Here is a 14,541-nt window from a genome sequence, read left to right on the forward strand (position 1 = left end):
AAGGATGTTCATTTTAGTAATCTAAAATAATGAAAACTCAGCAACAATCCAAAGAAGCACCCATCCCTTGCAAATAATTTAAAAATAAGGTATATTGACATATTAAGAAACCCATAATTGATTGTTATCTCATCCATTTATTTCTGAGGATCCTCAAGGGATTTCATATAGGATGATTAAAATGGGTATAATCATAATACTTGCCTGATAGGGTTTTTTAATTCATTCAGTCTTTCAAAAAATATTTATTGAAAAGATACAATTGCCAGACACTACACTAGGTACTGAGGTACAAATAAAACAAAAAAGATATGGGCCCTGCTCTCAAGAAGTTTACTGTTTAGTATAGGGTGTATGTATAGGGGGGCAGGGAGAAGGAACAGCCATTAATCACACAACTATACAGTTGTCTTGGGTACCTAGGGAGGAAAATAGCTGAGTATCACGAAAGTGTATTACAGGGTGTCCTGATCCAGTTTGGGGGGGAGGTCAGGGAAGGCTTCTCTGAAGTGATATTTAAATTAAGAAGGAAGGTGGTGATGGGCCAGGCACTTTGTATAAATGCCAGCTCTAGAATTAGTTTAAAAGAATAAGGTAGAGTACAGATGGCCCTTCTTTTCACTACATCTGTATCTTTGGGGTAAATACCCAGGAGTGCAATTACAGGGTCATAGGGAAGCTCTATTTTTAATTTCTTGAGGAATCTCCACACTGTTCTCCAAAGTGGCTGCACCAACTTGCATTCCCACCAACAGTGTAAGAGGGTTCCCCTTTCTCCACATCCCTTCCAACACATGTTGTTTCCTGTCTTGTTAATTTTGGCCATTCTAACTGGTGTGAGGTGCTATCTCAGTGTGGTTTTAATTTGAATCTCCCTGATGGCTAATGATGATGAACATTTTTTCATGTGTCTGATAGCCATTTGTATGTCTTGATTGGAGAAGTGTCTGTTCATATCTTCTGCCCTTTTTTTTATATGATTGTCTGTTTTGCGTGTGTTGAGTTTGAGGAATTCATTATAGATCCTGGATATCAACCTTTTGTCTGTACTGTCATTTGCAAATATCTTCTCCCATTCCATGGGTTGCCTCTTTGTTTTGTTGACTGTTTCCTTTGCTATGCAGAAGCTTTTGATTTTGATGAAGTCCCAAAAGTTCATCTTTGTTTCTGTTTCCTTTGCCTTTGGAGACATATCTTGAAAGAAGTTGCTGTGGCTGATAACGAAGAGGTTACTGCCTATGTTCTCCTCTAGGATTCTGATGGATTCCTGTCTCACACTGAGGTCTTTTATCCATTTTGAGTTTATCTTTGTGTACTGTGGAAAGAACCAAGATGCCCTTCACTGGACAAATGGATAAGGAAGATGTGGTCCATATACACTATGGAGTATTATGCCTCCATCAGAAAGGATGAATACCCAACTTTTGTAGCAACATGGATGGGACTGGAAGAGATTATGCTGAGTGAAATAAGTCAAGCAGAGAGTCAATTATCATATGGTTTCACTTATTTGTGGAGCATAACAAATATCATGGAGGACAAGGGGGTGTTAGAGAGGAGAAGGGAGTTGGGGTAAATTGGAAGGAGAGGTGAATCATGAGAGACTATGGACTCTGAAAAAAAATCTGAGGGGTTTGAAGTGGTGGGGGGGTGGGAGGTTGGGGTACCAGGTGGTGAGTATTATAGAGGGCACGGATTGCATGGAGCACTGGGTGTGGTGCAAAAACAATGAATACTGTTACACTGAAAATAAATTTAAAAAAATTAAAAATAATGAATATGGAAATGAATTCTTCCCCAGAGCCTCCAGATAAAAGCCAAGTCTTGGGACACCTTGATTTTGGTATTGTACAGACCTAAGCAAGAACTCAGTTAAACCCACCAAGACTTCTTACATACTGAACTGTAAGACAAGAAGGTATTGTTTTAAACTGCTTAATTTGTGATCTATTGTGGGAAAATAGAAAATACAAAATACTTGGGGCACCTGGGTGGCTCAGTTGGTTAAGCAGCTGCCTTCAGCTCAGGTCATGATCCCAGAGTCTTGGGATTGAGTCCTGTGTGGAGCTCCTTGCTCAGCAAGGAGCCTGCTTCTCCCTCTGCCTGCTGCTCCCTCTGCTTGGGCTATAAATAGATAAATAAATGTGCAAGTGAATAGATAAAATCTTTTAAAAAATATAAAATACTTTACATCCATTAAACAATGAGATATGTAGCCTATCAAATTTTCAAAGGTTCAAAATCCTTTAATGACCCGGTCATGGATAGAAAAATGACTCACCCATACTCCCAAAGGATATGTAAATTGGTAAAATCTTTCCTAAAGTACACTGGGCCCCTAAAATGTGGATGTGCTTTGTCTTTTTGAAACTTATTGCAGTTGGATAATCATAGTGGTGAGCAAAGATTTTTTCTGAATATCCTTTACAGAACTGCTTATAACACTGGACAATTAGAAACAACATGACTTTTTCCTGATTTGTGAAAGATTAGTTGACCATAGAGTTGAGGGTCCATTTCTGGAGTCTCTATTTTGTTTCACTGATCTATGCATTTGTTTTTGCACCAATACCATGCTGTCTTGGTGATCAATGTACTATATGGTGGTTAACTGAACATAAGAAAAAAAGAAAGAAAGAAACGACATGATTATACAGCAATAGAAGACTGGTTTGTCAAATATAATATCCTATACCCACTTGATGAAATAAACTTATGCAAGCAAAACCCCAATAGAAATTCTTATAGAACTTTACAAGCTAATTTTCAAATTCATCTGGGAAAGAAAATGCACAGAAATAGTTAAGAGATTTGTGGGAAAAAAAGAGAGAAGGTCTTACCCTTGCAGATATGAAATAATAATGTAAAACTCAAGTGTTAAAAATATGTGGTATTGATGCTGGTATGGATTTTAGGACTATTGAACTGATGATTTATGTCCAGACCCATATACATACTTAGGAATTTCATTTTTCATATAGGGAAAGAATGATCTGTTGAATATATGTTTAAGTCCAAATGAAAAATACTAATAAGTAATTGGTATTACAAGGGAATAATAGTCATCTATTAAGCATAATATTGTAAGAATATTTAACAACTTAGAAAAATGTCTACAAAAAATTCCAGAAAATTAAAGAGCCAAACATAAACAATTCTAAAATAATACGAGGAAATACAGAACAATGTTCCTAACCTTGGAGTAGAAAGGCCTTCTTACACAAATTCAAAATGCAAAAGCCATAAAAGAAATAATTGGTAAATCTGAATACATCAACATCTAAAACAGTTTATACCCCATGAGCAAAATTTAAAAATAAGCAGAAGTCTGCAAAACATCTCCTACACGTGTAACAAAGACTTATATCCAGACTACATAATTCAATAACAAGAAGCCAACAAGCTGATTCAAAAACAGATAAAAGATATGAATAGGCAAGTCACAAAAAAAACAGAAGCGATAGCCAACAAACATATGAAACTGTCCCTTAACCTCACTAACAATCAGGGAAATGCAAATGATGAGACATTTTTCACCCATCACATTGGCAAACTATTCAAACAATTGGTTAATCTGTTTTGTTTCTTAAATTCCACATATGAGTGAAATCATATGGTATTTATCTTTCTCCAACTGACTTATTTCACTCAACGTAATGCCCTCTAGTTCCATCCATGTCATTGCAAATGGCAAGATTTCATTCTTTTTGATGGCTGAGTAATCTTCCTCTATGTGTGTGTGTCTGTGTGTGTGTACCATGAACATAGGGGGAGGGAAGGAAAAATAAAATAAGATAAAAACAGAGAGGGAGGCAAACCAGAGGAGACTTTCAACTATTAGAAACAAACTGAGGGGTGCCTGGGTGGCTCAGTCGATTAAGCATGCGCCTTTGGCTTGGGTCATGATCTTGGGTTCCTGGGATTGAGTCCTACATGGACTCCTTGCTCAGTGGGGGGCCTGCGTCTCCCTCTCCCTCTGCTGCTCCCCCTGCTTGTGCTCTCTCTCTCTCTCTGTCAAATAAATAAATTCTTAAAAAAAAAAGTAAACTAACTGAGTGTTGCTGAAGGAGAGGGAGGTGAGGGACTGGGGTAATTGGGTGATGGGCATTAAGGAGGGCACTTGATATAATGACCACTGGGTGTTATATGCAACTGAAGAATCACTAAATTCTACTCCTGAAACTAATAATACACTATATGTTACATAAATTGAATTTAAATAAGAAATTTTAAGAAACAATTGATTGATAGTGTGGATAAAATTTAGGGAGATGGCTATTCTTTTTTTTTTTTTTTTAGATTTTATTTGTTTTTTGACAGAGATCACAAGTAGGCAGAGCGGCAGGCAGAGAAAGAGGAGGAAGCAGGCTCCCCAGCGAGCAGAGAGCCTGATAAAATTCGGGGCTCAGTCCCAGGACCCCAGTATCATGACCAGAGCCAAATGCAGAGGTTTTAACCCACTGAGCCACCAGGCGCCCCAAGGGAGATCGTTATTCTTATTCACTGCTGGTGAAGGTATAAACTGAATCATTCTACAAGACAGTTTGGCATTAAATATTGAAATTTCTTTCTTTGAGCTACCTATTTCATTTTTCCATATTTGTCTTACAAAAATATTTTAGCATATGCACAAAAAATGTACAAGGATTTTCACTGCAACACTGTTAATAGTAAGAAAAAAGAACACTCTAATAGTAAAAGATTGAAAATAATATATATTCATCAATAGGTGGCTATAGCAAGACTTAACTATAGTATACTCAGTCAATGGAATACTATACAGTACATAAAACAAATGACATAGATTTATAGATACTAACATGGAAAGATCTTCAAGCATGGAAAGAGAATAAAGCAATTAACAGAACAGTACATAAAATAGGATGCCCTTTACATCTTTAAAAAGTAAACAACACAAAATGCTATGTATTTCTATAGGAGTGTGTGAATGTAAGAGGAACTTTAAATGCATCTGTGGTAAGTGTTTTTGCAAAAATGTACTCATTTGTGTGTAATTAGGAAAACCTTTTTAAAATGAAAAGAAGAAAAACAAAGCTAATTACATGTTAAAGAAAGGAATGTTTCATGTTGCCATTAAGATGATGTTATAAGATAAAATGTTATAGACAAATATTTAATTACTTAGCAAATATTTACGAGGTTAGATAAGATTTTTGTTTAAAACTATAAATATTATATAATGCATTATAAAAGGCATTATTAGTGTTTCTAAGTGGTGGGGTTACAGGTTTTTTATCTTTTGGTATTTTCCTTATGCTTTCATATATTTTCTGAATATTCTACAATAAGAAATAGAAGTGTGTGTGTGTGTGTGTGTGTGTGTGTGTGTCGCACATGCACGTGCCTGTGTCTGTAGGGGGATGTTGGTTGGAATTAAGACTATAAAAGGACTGGAATTGGCAAGTAAACTGAAGACTCCTACAGATTGAAATTATAATGAAGATTGTGGGGTATGTGGGATTTTAGAATTAGGAGTTGAAAAACTAGACATCATGGGGCCTAAGAATTAACAGTAGAAATGTAGGGGTTAGGACTAGGTACAGAGCCAATAGATTATTAGAACTAATGCAGATGCTGTGAGAGATTAGAATTAGAGTCAAAGGGTTTACTAAATTAAAAAGTTTTTTTTAAAGATTTTATTTATTTGTCAGAGAGAGAGCACAAGCAGGGGGAGCAGCAGGCAGAGCAGGCAGAGGGAGAAGCAGGCTCCTGGCTGAGCAGGGATCCGGATGCTGGACGTGATCCCAGCACCCTGGGATCATGACCTGAGCAGAAGGCAGACCCTTAATCAACTGAGCCACCCAGGTGTCCTAAAAAGTTTTTTGAGGACTGTAATAGCACTATTGGTGAAGATATTAGAATATCCAAATAAACTGGAATTTTTATATATTTCTGATGGGACTGAATAGTTTTACAACTGTTCTGGAAAACCTGTCATGTACTTTTTAGGAGCAGTGACATCTTGACGCTATCTTTTCCATTTCTACAAATTTCCTGAGAGACATCTTAGAAATATGCGTATATATAGTTACATCAAAGTTCATGTCTGTATTTCTTTTAACAAAAAAAAAAAGTCCTAAACATGGGATCTTGGTTAAATAATTAACATTAATGGAGTAACAGTCACCTACTAAAAATAGTACTGTAAAAATATGGATCCATCTCTCTCAAAAGGGGCCTCCATAAAGCCGAGCTCATACACAAAATTTTTGTATAAATATATATTTGGCGGGCAGTGGATCCATTCATCAGATACTCATTTCCGGGCATGAACCACTGTTCTGTAAGGTTAGAATTAAAACTGGAATTACAGTTTTTATTTCTTCTACGTCTCAAGAGTATTTTGGACAGTGCTTTTGTGTATATACTTAAAAATACTGAGTTAATACATGCTTTTCTGAAAACAAACAAACAAACAAAAACAACCAAACTCAAACCTTACCGAAAGTTGCAATTCAAAGCTCCCCTCTCCTCTCACCCTCTAACCTCATTCTGCAACCCAGATGACGCATGGTTAATAGGGGTATCTCCTATAAAATTATTTTTATTCCTATGCATTCACAGGTGCAAATCCTTTATAAACTCTGCCAATCGCACTACCACCCCAAATAATACCAAGAGGAACAATAAAGAGAATGTTTATTGAGAGCTTACTATGTGCCTGGAGAAAGTGTTCTAAGGGTTTGCCGGGGGGATTCACTGTAGTGGGCGTCCCCGTCGTCTCCAGCACTCCACACCGTGTCCCTGCTTGCCCTCTCGCCCCCATTCTTCACAAGGCAGCTGGAGAGATTAATTTTTAAAGGTAAATCAAATCAAATCAAATCACGTCACCCTTCAGTGGCTCCCATCGTACCACGAATCAAATCCAATTCCCTAGCGACCCTACTATCCTCTACCATTGGGTTTGTTGGACCGCGAAGAGCTCAGGCGCAGTCCCCTAAAGGGGACTCTGCTCCACCGCGGAGGGAGTGCCCGCCGGAGGGGCAGGGGCGGGGCTTCTCAAGCGAGGGGGTGGAGCCTCAGATCGGGTGTGGGGAGAGCCGGAGGGGTAGGTTTTCCGCGGAGGGCGAGCGAGGGGAGCAGGGCTGAAGCGGGGCTGAAGCAGGGCCGAGGACCTGGCACCCTTCTGCGGGCCCCGCGGAGCTACTGCCACCGAGGTGAGCGTCTTCCCCCGGGTTGGGGGGCGCGCTCTGCTCGCGAGGCGGTTCTCTGCTCCTTGCGGAGGGTTGTTCCCACGGGACCCTGCGCGGAGTGGCGGAGGTGGCGGCCTTGGGGAGCCAGCCCGAGAGGCTGGTGAAGGGGCCCGGTGGCCTGCCCCAACCCTCCCTCAACCCCGCCTTCTCTCCCCTCCCCCAGGCCTCAGCCGGCGCCAGCAGAAAGCTAGCTGCATCTTCAGGGGCAGCAGGGCAGCGGCAGGCAGCGCGGCGGGAGAGCGGCTGACAGTGCTGACAGTGGGGATGCGAGGTACCGGCATTAGTCGTGGCCAAGTGGCCCTAGAGAGGGAGTAGAGGCCGGGCCTTCGGCGTTTCTCTCACAGGCTCTCGGAAGGCGGCCTCAGAGGAGGGGGAAGGTGAGGGGCAGGCAGGCAGGCTTCGCGGGTAACTACTAGGTGTTGTATATGTATGTTTTGGTATCTAAATGGTACTACACACACACACACACACGCACATTCATTTCGACTAATTGCTTTTTAAAAACTTAATATGTCTTGTAGATCTTCCTATATCAGGGAATCTGAATTTATCTCATTTGTAAACAGCTGCATTGTACGATTGTACTACAGTTGATTTAACCATTTCCCGATTGATATACATTAGCTTGTTTCCCTTTGAAGGGGGGAGGGGGCTATTACAAGCAATGCTATAATGAATGGGTTTGTATATATACATTTCATGCACATGTATGAGTATTTCCGTAGGAGAAATTCTTAGAAGAGTAATCGCTACTCTCAAAGTGTATATGCATTTGGAATTTTGATAGATTTGTCCAAATTGCCTTCGCAAAAGGCTATACTGTTTTACACTCTCCAATGTTGTGCAACATTGCCCATTTTTCCACAGATGTGCCAACATGAATAATTATCAATCTTTGTAATTTGGGCCAATTTGAAGTGCAAAAAATGGTATGTCATTGTTTTCATTTGCATTTTTCTGATTACTAGTGAAATTGAACATATTTTTTATTTGTCGGATTACAAAAGTACGCAAATATCAAATATCTATAAGCGATAAGCATTTCAAAAATTTAATATAATAACCCCATTCGCAGTAGCAAGAAAAATGAAAAACAAAAACCCTAGAAGTAAACTACAAAACTTTATTGAGATATATAATAAAAGAATGTTTGCATACACGGAGAAGGGATACCATGCTTCTTGATAAGAAGGTTCAATTTTGTAGTGATGACCATTTTTCCTATGTCGATTTATACAATTGATGGAATGTCAATAAATATGCCAAGTTTTTGGAACTTAATGTGATTCTAAAGTTCATCCAGAAAAAAAGATGGCTAAGAATAACCGAGAAAATATTTTAAAAGATAAGATGGGAGTATTTGTACTACCATCTATTAAAATGCACTCCAAAGGAACAATATTTAAATGAGAATGGACAAAACAATGCATTAGAAGAGAAAAGCCCACAAATCGAGCCAGATTGGATCCAAGATTTATTGGAGAAACATTGTTGGCTAGACGTGGAAAAACTGCCATATTAAAAACTGCAAGCACGCCCCCCCCCCCAAGCTTGAATTTTCCTTTGAGGGCATACTCCTTTGTTTGGCGAAAAACACTTTATGATCTTTTGGTTAAGCCAAAGTAAAGCGTCCGGAGTTAAAAATTAGTGGCTTTAGTGCTGGAACTAACGATATGAGCCTTTCGTTACGTTAAAATGGATTCAGGTTAACCTGCAGTGCGGCGAGGGAAAGAGGATATTATGTCTTAAAAAAATTTTTCCCCGATCTAATGGGCCAAAAATGTTATGTCATTGTTTTCATTTGCATTTGCGAGCTTTTTGTGAGACTGAACGTCTTTTATGTGTTAGTCCAGGATAATATGTGATTACTGGTGGCAGGTAACAATGGGGGACCCATTGCTCCTCTTCCAGAATGGAGTTTGGCTAATTGGTACAGCTCTGCCCGGAAGCGTGAGAATAAACAGGTTGACTTTTTAAATTTTCCTCAAGCACTAGGCTCTAGACACCTTAGATCGGGGGCGGAGGCAGTTTTCAGGACATGGCCGAGATTTGGCGCTGAGCTGTGTCATCGCGATGTTTGGCAGCCAGCTCCGCAGTGGGTCGGAAACCTCGTGGTAGGCGAGATCCCTGCAGGACGGGAGGTTCCTCCCTTCCCCCGAAAAACTCCCAGTCATTTTCATTGAAACCCCGCCTCTCTCCTTTTTAGGAGCGTGCGCTAGGTCTCGCGAGATCTCGTGTTTCCTAAAGGCGAGGCGCGGGCGGCATCCTGCGGTGAATTCGAAGGTCTCGCAGAGACTAAAGCGTAATATCGCGATAGTTTTCTCGGCGCATGCGGGAGCCGGCGGCGGCAGATTGGCTCCGCCCCTCAGTGCTTCGTGGGGTTGTGCGTCATTTGCTTTTCGCTTCGCGTAGGGTGAGAGCGGATCCGTAGCGACTTCGGCTTTGGTGGGAGGAGGGGTCTGGGAAGGGCTGGGCTCAGGCTTTTCCCGTCCGGTAAGAGGTTCTCGCGGGATCGCGCGGAGGCGGCCGCGGTTCAGCTACGGACTGCAGCAGCCGCGGAGGCGGCAGCAGCGTCTTCGACTCGTGCTGTTCTTAGCCGGTGAGTTCTCGCGCGAGCGGGGTTACGTCCTCGTGGGATCCGTTGGAGGTGGCGGAGGTAGCTTGGGGTAGGGGGGGGCAGTGACTAGGGTCGGTCCGCCTGCTGTTAAGATGGCGGCGGAAGCTGATGTCTGTCCGGCCAGGACCGGAGACTGAGGTGTTGGCTATCCGCGTTTGTGACGCTTCCCAAGCACCCAACGTTAAGGAGGTGACTGTTGGCGAAACACTGAGGTGCTGGTAAGCCGAACCTGAGGCAAAGACCACGCCGTCTCTGTGCGAGGCGACACCATTTCCCGGGCCTCCGTCGCGTGTGGGCCCGCCTTTGCCCCACCAATCGGTCAACGCCTCCGTTGTTGCCACCGCAGTGGGCGGGTTGGGAAGGGTGGGGGGCGGGAGTCCTGGAGTGAGTTAGAGAGTGGGGCTGGGGGTTAGATTGGGCGGTGGGGGAAAGGGGACCAATCAATGACGACTGGTTGTCTCCCTACTACCTTTTTTCAGGCCTGCCTCTGTTCTCCGCCCCTTCCGCAGCCCAAACGAATCTAATTTTTCTTGAGTTGAGGTGGGCTCCAGTTGTCCAACTGCTTTGGTCTTTTAACTAAGATTTAGGGGTCAAGCTTCGGTGTCTCTGACGTACTCCTCCCCCTTTTCCCCTAATTCTGACCTCATCCACATGGATATTTAGTGCTCGTATTTAATAAGAGGAGACAAAGCTTTTCCCTGTAACCCCCACCCCAGCCCTTCTAAGGAAGAGCTTAGTCCAAGCCCCTTAACCAGGACTGTCTCCCTCTTCTATTGGTCCCCTTGACGCAAGACTTGAGTAGAGCCTTTCACGTTCCGTGCATTTACTCCCATCTTTGTGGATGGAATTATATGGTAGCCTTCCATTTCCTCGGGTCTTCATGCTTGTATGACCCTGATTCGTACAGGACAGATTTCTGCATCTTTGCAGACTGCTCGACCGCTCTTAGATGGAACAATGAATGGGTTGGTGACTGGATGATTGCAGACCTCTTGTTCTTGGGGCTCTTAGCCTTTCCTTCCTCATAACACCCCTCTTCAAAAAAAAAAAAAAAGTAAAGAAAAGGCTGTAGAAGATAATCCTCCAGTAAACCAACTTTTTGTCCTTCTCTGTCCCCTGCCATCCCTCTTTGCAAGCTCGGGAACCTCCCCTTTTCCCTGCCTTGCTCTGAGTTCTTGAGTCCTCTAGGTCTGTGGACCTCTGTCTTTGCTACTAACCATATCTTAACATGCGTCTCATTTAATTATCTTCCCACCCCCGTGTTCTTTTTTCAAGAGATGAATCCGCTAGAGAGAAGATACCCTCCTGTCAGGCTCCACTACGTTTCCCCTCCTCCATGTGCTAGAAAATAAAATAGCTTTGATTATTTTCTGACCCTCAGTCACTGCCCTGTTCTACTTTTTTCTCTTCCCTTCCCCCATTCCACCATTACTATGGATGATTCCCTATCATTTGTTTTCTTTGTAGATTGCTTGTCGGCATTGTTTTCTGTTAACCCCAATGTTGAGTAGATTGAGGAGACCTCAACATTGTCCATTCAAGGGAGGCACCCTGGTATGGTAGAAATAACTGTGTGCTTTGTGTTCACGTCGAACTTTGGGCAAATTTTCAGATTCTCAGTTTTCTCATCTGTACAATAGATAGTAACACTTACAGTTACTAGAATTCGACAATTTGTAAAGTGCCCAGCTTATGGGAGTACACAATAAATTGTGGTTACTTTTTCTAGGTGTGAGAATAGGTTGGAAGACTGATCTGTGTCATATGATAGTTTTATGATCTGGAAAAGAAGAAGATTTTTTATTCCTCTAATTGTACGTTTTCAGTATCTTTCTAGGCCAGCCCCGTCATTTTTGTAGTTTTTTCCTACTCATGGGCCAAATCCTTTATTTCCCGTGGTTCTTGGTGTTTGATTGTGATTTCCACCTCTCTTAATCTACTAGTCTAGGAATTTAATTGCAAAGTCACTAGCTTGAAATAACCACTGGCCATAAGGTTCCTGTCAAGAACCACACCCAGGTGTTCTGCCTTTTAGAAAGAATGCCTCATCCCTTGCCCAGTCCCTCTTTCCACTGCTTCAAAAAGAGTTTGTTCTGTTATACACTCAAAGATGAAATTTGTTGCTATGCTTTTCACAGTAATCAAGGAACTTCTGCCAGCTAGTTTTCAAGTGTTCATACTGCTTTTCCCCAGCTTCCTTTCTTTGGTTCCTCAGATCAGTGTGGGGATCTGCTATTTGGCTATACCTGCACAGGGTAATTCCTATCTGAGAGAATTTAGGAAAGTTGTTTGGAATACCAAGCTTATTTCCCATAATGAATTACTACCAGTTCTTTAATGCACTACCTCCTGTTGTGTTTTGCCATTTTATATTTTCCAGCATTCTTTTTAAATAGAAGTGAGTGTATTCGATTTGGACGTAGTTTTTCTTACTGTTAATATTTTGATTAGACCAATATTAAACTGAACACTTTCATCTATTACTCTTAACCTTGGGCAGGTGATGGGGCTTGAAACAGGAACATGATGGTGAAAAGTTTATGTAGGATTAAAGATCTACCATGGGAACCATCTGGTAATTAACTGTGTAGACACTAGTTTTGAGCTTTAGGGTTTGCTTTGTTCAATTTAAGGTGCTTTGGAGGTAATAGAATATTCTCTTTTTCATTGGCGGACAGGAGATCACTTTCTGTTTTGAGATACTGCCTTGGAGTTTTTTACAGTGGGTCAAGCAATGAATCAGTAATTAACTAAATCTTAATTTGATTCTTGTCATTCAGGACTAGAATAAATCTGGAAATAAATAAATCTAGGTGTGACCTAAAAGGTATAATTTATTCTAGTAGATCTCTAAGGAGAGAGAGAGAGGAAGGAGTGGCAATAGCAGTCAGAAGCTTTGTCTAAGCTTCAGTGGTAAAGTTCAACCTGTTTCCCAGGTGTTTATCAGTTGTCTCCCAGTATGCCCAAAAAGCATGTGTGAAGGTGAAGAGTAGTTTTTATGAGTGCAGATTTTTTTCCACAAGAAAATAATAAATTTAATATTGCCTTAGTATCAGTTTATAGTGAGGATATAAAATTGTAATTACTATCCCCTATCATTTCATTTGGGTTGAGAACTGAGTTGAGTTTTCAGAGTGTTGGCTGTTGATTCTGAATTCTTGTTGCTGCTTAAAGCAGGTCCTTAAAAATAAAAATTGGTATGTGTGGGCTATTGCTTAAGAAATAATAACTGTGATCATGTTTGAACATTGATATAATGGTTAACTCCCCTACACCCTAATAAATGTGTTATCTCTTTCTCCCCACCCTTTTTTTTTGGTAGGTCCTCCAGTAGTCTGACCTGAGTGGGTTAGTACTCCAGAGGAACTAGCAGACCAACTTCGTCAGAAGGTTCAGGAAGCTGTTGGAGAAGTTTGAGATTTCCCACCAGGATGAGTATGATTGGCTGTGATTTTAGGTTAGTTTTTGTAGATCTTTGGGTAGTATTTATATTTTACTTCATGGAGTGGAGGTGGGGGGTATATATTTCCATTCTGTAATTGAGCTACTTTGGTTTCTTTCATTGTTTGGATCTGATGTGGCATTGGCTGCTTCTCTCGTTATTGTTTAAATGAAGTCCGTCTGTGTGTGATTTTTAAATCACTTAAAGCTCCATTCAAAAAAAGTTGTAAGATATTATGTCTAATCAATTCTTTATCAAAGAGTTATGAAAAATCAAACATACAGAAATCAGGTAGTATAATGATCCCTCTGTGTATCTATCACCAGTTTTAACAGTTACCAGCTTGTAGCCATTCTGCTTCATCTGTACTTATACCTACTGTCCCCATCTATTATTTTGAAATAAATCCCTGCTGTCATATTTTTACTTGAAAAATATTTATATGCCTGAAAGAGAAAGGCTCTTTTAACATAACCTCAAAAACTATTATCACAACTCAAAAAATTAACAGTGATTTTTGAAGATATCAAATATGAAGCTAATGTTCATATTTTAGTTTGAATTAGGGTCCAAAGAAAATCCATTTATCACAAAGGTGGAGATGTATATTTCTTAAATCTACTTTAATCTGCAGACTCTCTACCTTTTTTTCTTCTGATATTTTGAAGAAATTGTTGTGCAACTTCCCTCACATTTGGTGATTGTATCCCAGCAGTGGTATCTAACACGTTCTTATTAAGTTAAAGACCTTGGAGGACCCCCATTATAATGGAACAAAAGCAGTAATCTCCTGTATCCTAGTTGGAGTTGATACTGCTGGCCTAGGCACTATCCCAAAATAACTAGTCATGGATTCCCTTTTCTGTGGCAGAGTCTGATTTAATTGATACCTGACCTTGGTTCCATGTCTTGGCCCTGCTTACTGCTCCACATGAAAAGTAGGCCTCCTTATGGAAGAAGCTAATGTTTCCTAGATAATGACTTAAGTGTGCCTTTGGGATTTTTCATGGTTTCAATTTCCTTAGGTGGTTTAGTTATTTTTATACTATCTTACAATGTTGCTTTTTATTCTTTTGATGTTGGTATCTCAGCTGCTCTGACCCATAACTTCTAAGCTGTTAAGACTTAGTGATGAGTTCTTTGGCTCTAATAATAGTTTTTGAAATGGCAGTACTAACCAGTTTTTGAGAGCTTCTGCTTGCATCCTGATTTTCAGCTATTAATATGCAACCATAGTTTTTCTGTTGTTAGTTTTCATTTTATTTATT

At 40.7% G+C, this 14,541-nt stretch overlaps 1 protein-coding gene across 40 annotated transcripts in view; it reads left to right on the top strand.

Annotated features, from left to right (window-relative positions):
- Positions 1-7,022: 7,022 nt before the first annotated feature.
- Positions 7,023-14,541, top strand: part of HUWE1 (HECT, UBA and WWE domain containing E3 ubiquitin protein ligase 1) — a 171,741-nt gene continuing 164,222 nt past the window's right edge. For 19 of the 40 annotated variants that reach the window (XM_082717506.1, XM_082717526.1, XM_082717514.1 and 16 more), the window contains exons 1-2: positions 9,485-9,813; positions 13,154-13,288. The gene's annotated coding sequence lies outside the window, so the exon portion shown is untranslated. Of the gene's footprint in view, positions 7,179-7,377; positions 7,486-9,442; positions 9,814-9,862; positions 10,050-13,153; positions 13,289-14,541 lie in introns of those variants that run through there. The other 21 variants (XM_082717517.1, XM_082717511.1, XM_082717518.1 and 18 more) reach the window with 10 other exon arrangements.

Source organism: Mustela nivalis (assembly GCF_964662115.1).
Source record: "Mustela nivalis genome assembly, chromosome: X".
In the NCBI taxonomy this organism is placed as follows: Eukaryota; Metazoa; Chordata; class Mammalia; order Carnivora; family Mustelidae; genus Mustela; species Mustela nivalis.